Below are 13966 nucleotides of genomic sequence, written 5' to 3' on the forward strand. Positions count from 1 at the left end.
CATTGAAAAACTTCTTATGTACTAAAAGTGAATTACTTACCTTTTGACTAGGAGATGTCTCAGTGTGATATATAGGCACTTCACACTGATTATCTTCAATCATGGGGAGAAGGATCACTTGTGCTGCGTAACCGGGGTATGCAGGTCGAGTATCTGTGTGTCCCAAGTAAAAAACCCTCATGCACGTGTAAAAAGAATCGGAATTAGCGGTATATCTTGGTTCTCCGCTATTTAAACACATGTGTGCATAATCATAGGGTTAGTGTGATATGCATCCTCCACCCGAAGGTTCTTACCCAAGGTTAAAAGCAGTAGTGATCAGTGATATGGACAGTGCTTGATTAAAATACCCGGACAGTCAGATTTTTTATTTTATTTGGTCTGGATTCAGGTAGCCTGGGGGCAATTTGATAGAATGGTGCATTTGATGAAAAGTTATGAATTCATACGCACACAAAATTGTTAATAAAAGATGGTCGACATGTTTCTGCCCTATATAGCTTTGTCAGGTCAAACGGGCTTTCTTCGGGACCGTGGAGAAAAAGGTGAGTGGTGTACGTGTTGATATAACAGATATTTTCTTATTATAATCAAGGTGAATATAAAGGGACCTGTTTATCCTTTATATCAAGAAGGTCTCATTGTACCTTTTGTGAGTTTGTGTCACACTTCTTCGGGCAATCAGGAGGTCAAAGGTGCCTACTGCGGCTAAATCCTAACTGCACGACTTGTGCTGACGCTGCCTCTCTTTTGCCCGCATATCCTGATTGGGTATCGTCCAGGGATTGACACAAGAGAGTCAGTTGAAAGAGTGAAACATGTAGGAGGCGGCCCACAGATAACCTATAGACGTGCTATATATATATATATCAATCCCTATAGCTACATAGAGGGCCTTTGGGTCAGCCCTGGTCTGCGGGTCATTCACACTCTGCTCCCATGCATGACTGAGAATGCATGGTGTAATAGCGGTTCAGTCCGCATTAGTCATTGACTCTGTTGCCCAATGAATGATGGCATTTTATGCTCATATGTGTACATTGTCTTGAAAAGGAGTGTGCTTCAGTGTCAAGGATGGGTGGCCAGTTGTTTAGATGCAATGTTCTTATTTTTTAGCTAAAGGGAATGTATCATGGAACCTTGGTTGATTGGAGTTTAGATATAACTACTCTAGGATCGTGTCCATCGCGGTGATTTCTGGACTGGTGATACCCATTTATTCGTGCCGCATGGTTGCCCAGAGGCAGCTGTTACCATGTCGACCCCCTACCTACCTAGCTTCTTTCTCTGATGTTTCAATCTGACACAAGTGAAGTTTTCTCAGAGGAAATAGTTCAGTCGCTCTTTGTGGTACTTGACCTGAGATGGCAGAAGTTCTGCACTGAAATAATTTAGAGGCGGAAGAAGACTATTTCTTCTTAGGTGTGAAAATAAACAATCGCACACGATGGACAGCTCTTCTGGTCCAAATTCAGACTCCAGTGTGCTTTAAAAACAAACAATTCATTGTAACTGAAAATATTACAATTAACGTAAAAAATCTTGTATTTTTTTTTGCCTGATGTATGAAATCGAATGCCTTTAACCATAAATATTGAAAGGAAAAGCTGGGCAGCCTTTTTCATTAGGCAATATCTTATGGCGCACCTTGTAAGAAGTGTGTTATGAAACCAAACACTAGCCAAAGTTCAAAGGCTGTCTTAGTTTATGGATTTGCAGTTTGTGAGCCTAGGGATGGCTCGCGTAGCGCTACAATCCCCTCCCCTTCCATTAAACATGAATCTGATGAATTATTACTGGAGTAACAGCTGTAGTCAGTGCTCATGTCACAGGGACAGGGCCTGTCTGCACATCGGATCACTTCTATTTCTGACGAGCAGCCTCCGTGGCCTTTCCGCGCCCTGTGCTGGACGTTACATCTCAAGTACCGGCTCAACCCGAGGGGACTTTGAGGGGAAATCAACACTGGTGAAACTGGAGCAATCACAATGTGAAACATGGTAAGCGCTGCGAGGCTGTGCTGCAGTGAACCCAAAGCGCTTTAGTGTAAATGCAGGCAAGCAATTGATTTGTTAGGGGTTTTAAAACTAGAGGACGCTTGCAGTGGAGTAATGGAGCAGAGAGCGGTTTATTGTGCAATTAATGACAGGCATCACTATTGCTTTCAGATAAATCAGTCTTAGTTTATTTGCTAACAGAAAAATAGGTCTGTCCTGTTTTCAGAAAATGTCTGAACTTGTCGTAGCACGGGGATTGTACAGTAAACCAAACAATCCTGCAACAAGAGAAATATAACTTTTTGAACGTATTATTTGAGGTCATAAATCACTGCGATTCAATACCAATCTGATGTGGTCACGGCACCAGCTTATTTTAATTAAAAAAACTTTTTTTTAGCCTTTACCATTGTGCATTACTTTCCTAATGGCCCTGACTTCCCCACCCCCTCCCCCACCCCAAGTCACAGAGGTGCAGTACGACACAGGTCAGCTGTGCTTCCACTCTGTCACCCTGGGAAATATAAGGTGGCAATGACTTTTCCTTGTGGGGCAGGATTGTAATCACTGCCACCAAGGGCCCAATTCAGATTTTGCTGCACACCTAAGCTGAACATCCACTGTCGGAAAAAGCCATCTTTGGTAGGAGATGCCAGGATCCCGTTTCGTGAATTTTTGTGAGATTTACGCCCGCAGGATACATTTAGGGACTGCATTTTTTACGACACTAATTTTAAAGGTAGGGGCGGGGGAGGAGGATTTGCAGGGGTTGCAGTAATGCAAAAAGAATGGTACAACCACACACTCCTGGGTTTGAGGGTTTCCACAAATATTTTGCTTGGCCTTTTCTACACCGAAAAACATGTACAACTCCTCTTTAAAAGCTCCAGAATACAAGTGTTTCCACGGTAGTGAGGAGACACCCCAAATAGCATGGAGGTCTAGGTTAATAGACTCCCCCACATTGGAAATCCATAAACATGCAAATGCACATTTCCACCACTAGTAGCAAAGTAGATTGTCCACTATGCAGATAATCCGCTCGACAAATGAGGGAGAAACTGGAAAACAACTGGACACACACAAAAGAGCAATGCCTATGTAATGTGGGCGTGCTGAGGTTTGACTTCCATGCCACCCTCTTTATACCACATAATCCTTCACATGAAAGCTTTTGAATTACTATGCTTTGACGTGAAAGGTTAGGAAGGCAGCAGGAATAGTAATTCACCCAATACACAAGCGGGCACGACAGGTAGGTCAGTGCCAAGCTCTCCAGCACTAAGAGGCATATCTTCTTTAAGGAACTGGAAATAGATAGCCAGCCTGGCTGTGGATCAAGGTTGTAGTCTTTTATTAGGCCTCTGCCTGCGTCACTGCTAGACTCTAGCCGGTGTCAAAGTGTGGACTCCTTATCGCGCCTCTGAGGGACTTTTGTATTGTCAGGCCTGCCTGTTCCTGCAGCTTCTCTGGTAGTACTTGTTGCCCGAGGTGAAGCCACCCAGATGAACCGCTTGGGTAACCTCGAGGCTTCCCCACAGCTGCAGCGAGGAATATAAACCCCACCTGCAGTCATTGGTGCATTCAGTTATTTATAAACGTTATCGTTTGGAATTGTGGTCTTTTTAACACGTGAGTGTATTTTCTGAATAAACTATATTTAAAGCTATATAAAACTGCTGAGCAGAGTGGAAAGCACGGCGTGTGGAATTTCTGACGAAATAAACACCTGTGCTGGATGGTAAACATTACACGTTAGTTCCTGGGAGAAGATGGGACAGAATTTCCGAGTTCATGTTACTGTTACACATAATGTTTGCATTATGTAAGCTTAGCACATCAAAGCCTCTAATGGGACTATAAAGAACAAAAACAACCGAAAGTTCAGTTTTTACTTATTATATCTTTACTTACTTTACTTTAATTTAATTACATATATATCTTTAAAAGGCCTACATAACATATTTGGTATACATAAAGTGTTTTAGTTAAATTTTGCAGCAACATTTCTCAAGTCCATAGTTGCACTGGTGCCACTGCAGTTTTGCTTAACATTTGGATTGCTTTTGCACTTGCTTGTCGATGAAAATGTAATTTTCTTTCTCATCAGGTGACCCAAATCCAGGAGCAAAATTGTGCCTGCACCGTTGCTATGTATGTAAACTGGAAATTGACTTGCAGTCGTTTTCTGCAAGGTAACATGGTCATTGAGTCCAACGCAACACTCTGATTGGTTTAATTCTTGCAAATACAGGGTCATTTAATGAGGGTTTGCCATTTAAGTCTCGTAGCCCGCTAGTTTGCTGACCACAATGTTTAACAAGCATTTACAATGCAATGGTTTTGCCTTTGTTAAAGTTAGAGCTATTGGCATTGCTCTTGACATTATTTTTATTTATGTTTTTTTAACATAAATAAATGGCATTGTCAGGGCCTTGTCAATACATTGAGTTGCTCCCCCATCATTTAAAGCTGCCCTAGTAAGGGTGCTTGTTCTGGCGGAGCCCCAAACTCTGAATCCAAAGTGTAATGCGAGGGGGCACGCAGTTCGTTGCTTGTTAATCGCTACTAACATGAAGACGGATCTGTCTGCATGTTACCTGTTCTTTGCAGCAGGCATCTTAACCCTCAGTGCTGCATACCACGAATAGAAACTTCCAGAGTCAAAGTCTTTATTAGACAAGCCTCTGCTCTAGACAGGCGTAATGTTAATCACTGTTCCCTGAACATTGTTCCCCACAAATTTCTGGATATGGAAGTGGCAGCAGGGCCTTTTGTTCCCATATATAGTGGCAGAACAGGCACCCCCATGACAGATCAGTACCCGGTGCGGTCGGTCCCCCCCAGAGCCGGCCCTGAGCTGAGCAGCAGCATGCGTGAAGCCAGGGCGTGTTCGGTCTCAACTGATAGGAATGTCACTTTCGTTATTTACTAGGCCTCAAGATTCCGTAGCGCTTTACATGAGCCCCGGTTGTGTTACATGCTGGGGGCCTTCTACGTTAGGCACTGGGGATAGTGATTTGACCATAGTTTTTCTTTAGGGTGTCGGAGGCATCTGTGCATTTTTTCCCTTTGTCTGCGCTCTATAGTGGGAAACGGGTACTAACAACTGCCTCCTCATCTGCTTCCGAATCGCACATCTTTCACGCTATAGCGGTTTTTAAAATTCTGCCTTCTGTCCTCGTGCCCCTCCTATTCCCGCTTAAGCTATAGGAACTCCCAAACTGTCATTCAAGGCACAAACATTCACAAAGTATCATCATAGAAGTAATACAATAGAAACCAACGAACGGAAATGCGTTAATTTCCGTCTCTGAGCATGCTCTATTTAGGTCAGATGAAAGGCTTATTTATATCAGGCAGCGCACTAAAACCACCTTTTTTCCACAGGGCACTTTAATCTTTTGTAGGCAGGGAGAGATTGCGATGCACTCAGAATCACCGGATGTTGCGCCGACTCTGCCCCTGGAGCCGAGAGTCAAGCATTGGCCTTGCGTTTCTAAAGCTCGGAGCGCTGCACGCAAGGCTATAACTTCTACCCCTTGGTCACCTTTCATCACGTGTAGAAACAATCTATTTCTACCTTTCATCACGTGCACTCCCTGACGACCAAAACCAAGCTAGTTGATTCTTTGCATGCTCTGTTGTCGTTTATGGCTTTGCAAGGTGCCGTTTCAGTGAATGCCTAAGCACACATTCTTCCGCCTTAGCCACCTGCACTGCAGTGGGGTTCTTAGGCATGCGAGGCTGTGAATAGTTTATTCAGAGGGAACAACTGTGGTGCAGTGCAACAGTTGCTGCTTGCACAACTACGGGAAAGAGGCCAAGAGAGAAACCAACCTCATCTGGCCTTTGCGAGGGACGAAAGGGACAATGAAGGATATTTGCATGCAATGACATGAGTGGGGCAGTTGGAATCTGCGCACAAGACCGCTGTGTGACACAGTTACCATTAACTTCGCTTTTCTTGTTCCTGACAGGAATTTAATGGCCTCAATGAGAAGGGGAAAAATTAAAGAATTTTCTTTGTTAAATGTTTAACTGCCTGGCTTGGTCCCTCTTTTGATGTTTACTTGAATGCCAGGTCAGCTGCCTAGAGGAAGATGTTGTCACACAGATTTGATAACGCCGAGGCACTCGTTTACAATTCAAACACTTCTTGAAAATTTGCCTCACATAACCACCTTATGCGCTCACTAAAGTAAGTCTGTGAGATATCTCGCAACTAGAACAGGAAATCTGAGTCACCGTAAGAGAAATAAGCGACACTTAAATGAAAGAGCACGAGCTTCCGAGAAATTAAATCTCCGTGTTTTATACACCAGTGTCGCGAATTAACAGAACATATTTACAAGCATTATTTTATTTCATGCTTTCCTAGTCCGTTATCTGTTGCATTCAGTAGCGTCAGAGTGACACGATCCCGGAAAATAAGACATTCTTAAAACACCAGGGATATTCTGTCCTGCACCAGGGAAGCAATTAAATTAAAACTTCAAGCTGGCTATCAATATTTGCAAACGCTGGAGCCCTGCCAAGAACATAAAGGCAGATCATTGGAGGCTGGGGGGAGGAGTGCCGTGGCGGGCCCGGTGAACTCGGCTGCTTACAGACACGCTTAGGATCAAATCTCATCACAGATCTTCCTGGCCACAATAATTCCGAATTGCCTCGAACCTACTTGTGTACAGAGGCCTTTCAGGGGTCCTCTTAGAATACCAATGGCGGCAGCGACATTTAAGTAGCATCTAGCTATTAGGAATAGCTGTAACTATTTCCGCACCATAACCTCACTCTCCCACACAGTTCTAGGAGAAAGTGGCATGCCACGCCGCCCCATCTCGCTCTTGGAGACCGTACCTTATCGCTGCGTTCGGCGCCGGCTGCCGGTGGCCTTCTCCTTCACATGCTGGCTGGGGAGCTGGGGGTCATGCCTGCCTCTCTCAACCTCGGCCTCCGTCCGACATGTTCCAACTTTCCCTGCCCCGGCAGGGGCCGGCTTTCCTCTGCTGGGCACTCTTCGATGGCGGCAAGACGGTAGATGGGGTAATTAAAACGGCATTCTTACACGGTTTTAGGGCAAAACCTCTTCCTCGGCCGGCGGTGGGCCGCCAAATGGCATAAACAAACCTCGACGAGCCCAAAAAAAAGCCCCGCCCACCGCCGCATGACGTGGCCAAAAGGGAAAAATTCTCGGGAACGCCCCCGAATCTGGTCCGGCCTTGACGGACAGATCCGGCTCCCAATGGCTAGCCTCCATTTATGGAGCTAGCCAATGGGAGCAGGGGGCGAGTAGGGGGCGAGTCCCTGTTCCCCACTGTAAGACATAAGATTTTGCTAGCGCATTCGTACTTTGTACGCATTGCCAAGCAAAACCTAAAAAGAGACATTGGCAAAGACACTCAGTTTTGCTTTGCCAATGCTGACCAAGCAGTGTGATTGGCTTTGCCATTGCATGACTAGAATACAAAATAGCTTTTTTTATACGCCCAAGAAAGTCAAAGCATTAAATGATGCAGCACTTGTTGTGTCTCCTCGTCACTTCACTCCAGGGAACAGCCATCTTGAAAATCTAGATGACCATTGTGTTGCATGATACGACGTAACGACACAATGAACGTCACACAACACAGCAGCCCCTTCGAAAGTACAAAAAAACATTGATGTCTGTGGTGCTGTGTGGCTGCTACAGTGCGTGGGGCAAACTGAGGACAACACGCTGAAAATTTTGAAAACAATGCTCTGTTTTCTATACTTTTGACATGGCTACTTGCCACTAATGGCTTTACCAATGCCGATGGATTTTAATCAGAGCCGGCCTTGGTGCTGGTGGGACCCAATGCGACAATCTTTTTTGCGCGTCCAGCCCCCATGACCTCCTCCACAGATTCCGTCACCACCACCTTCCAACAGTGCCCCTCTTCTCTCCATAGCTTGTCACGTGAATTACAACTGTTTTATAGCTCTACTTACACCAGATCAGGGTGTCAGAGCACTTTACATCACACATATTATAGAGAGACAGTGAATCAGAGGTGTGTAGATCAGCCTATAGGAAACACTATATAAGACAATGATGATTACATGGTGTAGGAATCACATAACATCCATGCTAGTAGGCAGTATATTTTAAGAGAGTTTGGCCTTGAGAATCACAAACTCAGGATTTAGAATGTACCACAGTGGCTGGGGTTGGCTTTAATTTGTATTAATCAAAACAAACCCGTTTTAGCAACATTAGGAAAAAAATGAAAGACTGGAAAAAAAAAGAAAGTTCTAACCTATGCCTTATAGTTTGCAAGCAGGTCTTTTATGACTGCTCATAGGTCATAGTGCGATATTATGATTGAAACTTATGAACTGCAAGTAAAAAGAGGATCTCCGTAACAAAAGTAGTAACCCACTGAGCTATCCACATAAAATACAGGTATGTGAGCTGCACTGTACACGTTATTTGCAGCAGGCATATTAACCCTTTGTGCTACTATATGATGAGTTGTAAACTGCCACTAGACAAGACTCCAACAGGAACATTAACTACCAAAGTCATCTTGAAAATGTTTACTGTTTTCTCCAACACTGCTGGACACACAAGGAAATCTACAGCAGGTGCTTTTAAACCCATGCATCATTTCTAAACGGTGATGGATTAAACCCAGATCTGTTGACTGGGTGTGAGAGTTTGATTGGTTCAGATGCTCCGTCCATCACCACCCCCTTTTGTACCGCTTTGTTCGCCATAAGAGTCCCATGCTCACTTTGCCACTGGATTCAAGCAAGCCTGGCTGAAGACGGCTGAAATGTAAGAAACCGGTCCTAGGAAGCTTGTTTCCGGTCCAGGGAAGGCATGGCTTGGCAGTTCAGGCTAGACTGTTCCCATGAGGCACAGGGTCAGACTGATTTGCATATGGCCATGTCTGAACTGGGGTGGCAGAGTGGGCTAAAGAACGGCGATTGATTAAACCCAGATCTGTTGACTGGGTGTGCGTGTTTGATTGGTTCAGATGCTCCGTCCATCACCACCCCCTTTTGTACCGCTTTGTTCGCCATAAGTTGGCAGGGTATGCTCAGACGTGAGTGCCTTGCTCACTTTGCCACTGGATTCAAGCAAGCCTGGCTGAAGACGGCTGAAATGCCAGAAACTGGTCCTAGGAAGCTTGTTTCCGGTCCAGGATAGGCATGGCTTGGCAGTTCGAGCTGGACTGTTCCCATGAGGCACAGGCTCAGACTGATTTGCATATGGCCATGTCTGAACTGGGGTGGCAGAGTGGGCTAAAGAACGGTGATTGATTAAACCCAGATCTGTTGACTGGGTGTGAGTGTTTGATTGGTTCAGATGCTCAGTCCATCACCACCCCCTTTTGTACCGCTTTGTTCGCCATAAATTGGCAGGGTATGCTCAGACGTGAGTCCCTTGCTCACTTTACCACTGGATACAAGCAAGCCTGGCTGAAGACAGCTGAAATGCCAGAAACCGGTCCTAGGAAGCTTGGTTCCGGTCCAGGGAAGGCATGGCTTGGCAGTTCGGGCTGGACTTTTTCCCATGAGGCACACGGTCAGACTGATTTGCATATGGCCATGTCTGAACTGGGGTGGCAGAGTGGGCTAAAAAACGGTGATGGATTAAACCCAGATCTGTTGACTGGGTGTGAGTGTTTGATTGGTTCAGATGCTCCGTCCATCACCACCCCCTTTTGTACCATCATTTCTAAACACAGCACCCGCCTAGCTCAGTACCATGTGCAACTGCACTGGTTGCACAATCCTAATGCCGTGCCTGATTTTAATAGCCCTTGACCCCGGTACTGGCAAAGTCAATAGCTGCAACCACCATGACATAAGAGAGGAGCAGCAGGGGAAGGAGAGCAAATAAAAAAAAAAAAAAATAGATCAAAAAGTCAAATTACATCAGCAGTGGAAGGATACACAAGACAGCCAATCAAAATGCATAGTGAGAACGCTATGCTGCAGAGGCAGGGCAAATAAAGCACTGGTAGGAAAGCAGCCACTCCTAGGGCCAGATGTAGGACAGATTTTTGCATGCGCAAATGGGTTTTAGACCCGTTTGCGCATTCAAAAAACCCTTGGGCCATGTACTAACCCTATTTTGCTAGTCGCTAATTAAATAGCGACTTGCAAAATAGGGTTAGCGACTCGCTATTAGGAGTGGCGTCCCTTCCTAATAGTGAGTCTGAACCCTATTTAAGAATGTTTTGCGACCGCAATTGCGATCGCAAAACACTCACAGTTTACCAAACCATTCGCAAACGGGGATGTGTCCCCAGGGGACCCCTTCCCCTTTGTGAATGGGTGCACAAAGATTTTTTCAGAGCAGGCAGCTGCCTGCCCTTAAAAAGTGAAACAAAAATGTTTCATTTTTTTTTTGTAAAAGCATCCCATTTTCCATCAAGGAAATTGGGCTGCATACATTTTTTTTAAATGCTTTATTTAAAAGCAGTCCCAAACATGGAGGTCCGCTGACCCCAGCAGGCCACCATCCCGGGGAGTGCCAGCCATTCCCAATAGGGTCGAAAATTGGATCAGCCTCATTAATATGCATGAGGCATCCAATTTGCGACCTCATTGGAAATTGCAAACAGTGTCACAGACACAGTTGTACATTGGCAATTGCGACTTGCAAATTGCAACTCACAATTGCCAATGGTCGTACATCTGGCCCCTAATCATGACATTAAAACAGTCAATAGAGCCATCCAATTGACAAGCCAATTGTTTTAACAAGGTATGGAATACAATGCTCCCATTCAACGAACAGCAAAAGCAGCCTGTAGCGATATCACAATAAAGGCCTTTGGTTGAATGACTCTGTACTTCCATTAATTGCAAGGGTTGGGGAATGAAGTGGTGGTCAAGGGACACTGGTGAAAAAAACATAGGATTATTAACTCTTTGCCTCATTTGGTGAGGATTTTTTTTTTTATTTGGCCAATGGTCACTGGAGTTTTGTCTCAAATTCTCTGCCACACTTCAGTTGCATAATGTGCAGTTAATGATTTCCACAATGACTTCTAAGGAAGTAAAGATACTGATTCTACTCTTTGAATTGCGTCACTCTCACAACAGCAATGTTACAGAATGTGCTTTATCTTAGAGCAAATTAAATAAGGGATAGATAATTCGTCTAATCTGTGTTAAATTAAATATGGGAGGGACTCGGTATCTTACCTGGTCACTCACTACCTAGGTATGTTTTTCAGGGGAGTGGAATTTCGTAAATCCATCTATATCTGTGTAACAGACAACTGTGTAACAGACGGAGAGTGTGGGCTTTAATAAAACCAAGATATGGACAATCTAAAGCCTGGGAGGGAGCACAGGTGCACGGTGGGAATGCAGCATGAAAGCTTGATGCCCTAGCAATGTGAGCCCACTCCAAACCTTGGCTTGGGATCAAGGGGTCCTCCTGAGGTGGGAGCAGTCACGTGAATGGGGACCCAAAGGGTTCCTCGGACCCTTGATACATTGAAAAGACTTCTCTGACAAGAGAGATATTTGTAGACCAACCCTGAAGTGGTTAGAGATCGTGACATTGGACCCAACATGGGAAGCAACTGCTTTTTTGTGCCCGACAATACCAGGGGTGCAAACATCAGGGACAAGGGTGCAACTCTTAATCAGCATTAGCATAGGTGCACTAATTAGCGGGTGCACAATATGCACCTGATTAGGGTTTGCACACCGGGGAATAAAAAATCACTCACCATTTGTGCATGATACCTTATCATCCATTACCTGGCGCCCAAAGAGAGCGGGCGGACTCTTTGCCCCACGCTTTGCTGCAGGTTTTATCTGCTGAGAATCTTAGGGGCAAACACCTGCAATTTGCGCCTCCATTGTAATCCTGTTTCAGCACAGACACTAAGGGCACAATCGTGATCGGGCACTGTGTGTCATACAAACATGCGCTGGAATATGGCGTGAAATCTCATTTGCATATGGTTTCACCCTGTATAAATACTCTCTGTCAAGAGCCATTATTCTGCTGGAAAAGCTTATGGTGCACAAACAGGTGCAAAAAATTAACTGCACAACATGCTGTGCCCAGGGAAATAAAGAGAAACGGTATGGGTGATATAATGCGCTGTATGCCTCAACACGCTAAGTTTCTGCTACGCAACCTGAGCTGCAGAGCGGGGATGCAAGAAGCTGCAGTAAAACATATAACCCACCTTAACTTTCAAATAATATGTGGTGCTTAGTGTCTGGACTACTGTGGGACAGGACAGGCCAGAAATGACTGCAATGGAAAAGGGAGGCTGAAAGACTTGGAACCCCTATTGATTGACTTCAAATCATTACACCTCCCCTAAGGAGTGGTGTGGCTCAGTGGAGTGGTGTGGCTCACTGGTTAGAGGCGGCAGACCCGGGAGCAGAGGGCGGCCCGCGACCAGGGTTCAATTCCCGACGCGGCAGGGTCTTGGACCAGTGTCAACGGACTCGATAATTCTCGCCTCGGTGCCTACTCTAACTAGGGATCACACTCTGCAACTCTGGGCATTAGCTTGCCTCATCTCCACAACGGCCCCCCACATATGCCGGGGATGCCTGGTTTCACCTTGGAGATACCTAGTAGGGACCATCTCACAGGAAAAGCCAGGACGGGTTCCCCAGCGGTCTACAGCACAGAGATACTCCTTCGGGAGTCGATTCTAGTGCTTTAGAAACCCACAATCAATCAATCTAAGCATGGCCTCCTCTTCAGTTCAGTGCTTGAGAACACAGTACTTTAGTACTTCAATGCAGCACTAGGTTATTTTGTACTCGCTGAGTTGCAGTGTGAAGCGGCAAGAAGAGGAATGCTGGCCACTCAATGGTCCTTCCATGAAGATTGTTTTTCATCTTTGCAAAGTTATGTAAGCAGCTTCCTTCTGGGGTTGGCTGAGGTCTCCTTGCCAGCCCCTGTACAACACCATGATGTTTTTGATTGGTTTGACTTCCATGACATGAAGCCCAAGTTGACTTAAATGATTCTAATCAGTTCCTGTACAGTACAATAATAGTTTGTTGCCTTGACACCAATGACGTTATGGTCCCACTAATGGCATAATTCTGCTCCTAGTGTTGTGGGGACAATATATGGCTCAATGGTGGTCACTCTTGATAGCATGTGGGCATCCATGGTGTACAGAAATGCCTTTCATGCAAGATTGCACACAAGTTATTGGACTGATGCTGCTGGTTTTTCGACTTTGAAGGTGCACTGAGACCTGCTAATCAGACATCAGTGATAGGGCTCTGACCCTTAAAAGATATAAGTCTGATTTGTTTTACCAACACTCCGCATGGTTTCACTTACTTGTAAGTCCCTACTATATTGTACAAGGGGTACTCAGGGCCTGCAAGTTAAAATGTCTCTCATGGACTGCAGCACACATTGTGCCATCATGCTTGTGACAAAGCATAGCGTGACTCCCAGCCCGCCATTGCTGGCTGGCAAAGCAGTTTTCAACTGCTAACTTGACTTTGCCATTTAAAGTAATGGCAAAGGCAAAACTTTCCTTTTTAAAATGTATAAGTCACCGTCTAAGGCAGGCCCACTGAGCTCTAAGAGACGGTGCACTATATTAATAGTTTGGACATGTGGTTCTTAACTTTACATGAAAGTATACAAAAAGTGATGGATGGAAAGCTTGAATTAATCACAGCATCTGACAATTACTCAAGTCGTAACCCAATCTATCATTATTTTGAACACTATGTCACCTCAGTTTGTACCCATGTATATGTAAATCAGTCTTTTTTTTATATGTTTTTTTTATTTTAACAGTAAGACAAGAGTAGGCATTACAGATATCAGGTGTCAAACGGTAAAATGCAGAACAGGGACAGGCGGGGGAAATATTCATACAAAAACCATCATAAGGAACACATGGCCCATCACGATTACGCACATTAGAAAGGAGAAATAAACAGTCAATTATACGATCCAAAACAATCCCATCCGCGCG

At 44.9% G+C, this 13966-nt stretch overlaps 1 protein-coding gene across 1 annotated transcript in view; it reads left to right on the plus strand.

Annotated features, from left to right (window-relative positions):
- The first annotated feature begins 1731 nt into the window (after positions 1–1731).
- The window catches only part of MAPK6 (mitogen-activated protein kinase 6), a 231331-nt gene continuing 219096 nt past the window's right edge, over positions 1732–13966 (plus strand). The window contains exon 1 of the mRNA XM_078684834.1: positions 1732–2000. The gene's annotated coding sequence lies outside the window, so the exon portion shown is untranslated. The remainder of the gene's footprint in view (positions 2001–13966) is intronic.

The sequence above is a fragment of the Lissotriton helveticus genome, chromosome 3_2, assembly GCF_964261635.1.
Source record: "Lissotriton helveticus chromosome 3_2, aLisHel1.1, whole genome shotgun sequence".
Taxonomy (NCBI): domain Eukaryota; kingdom Metazoa; phylum Chordata; class Amphibia; order Caudata; family Salamandridae; genus Lissotriton; species Lissotriton helveticus.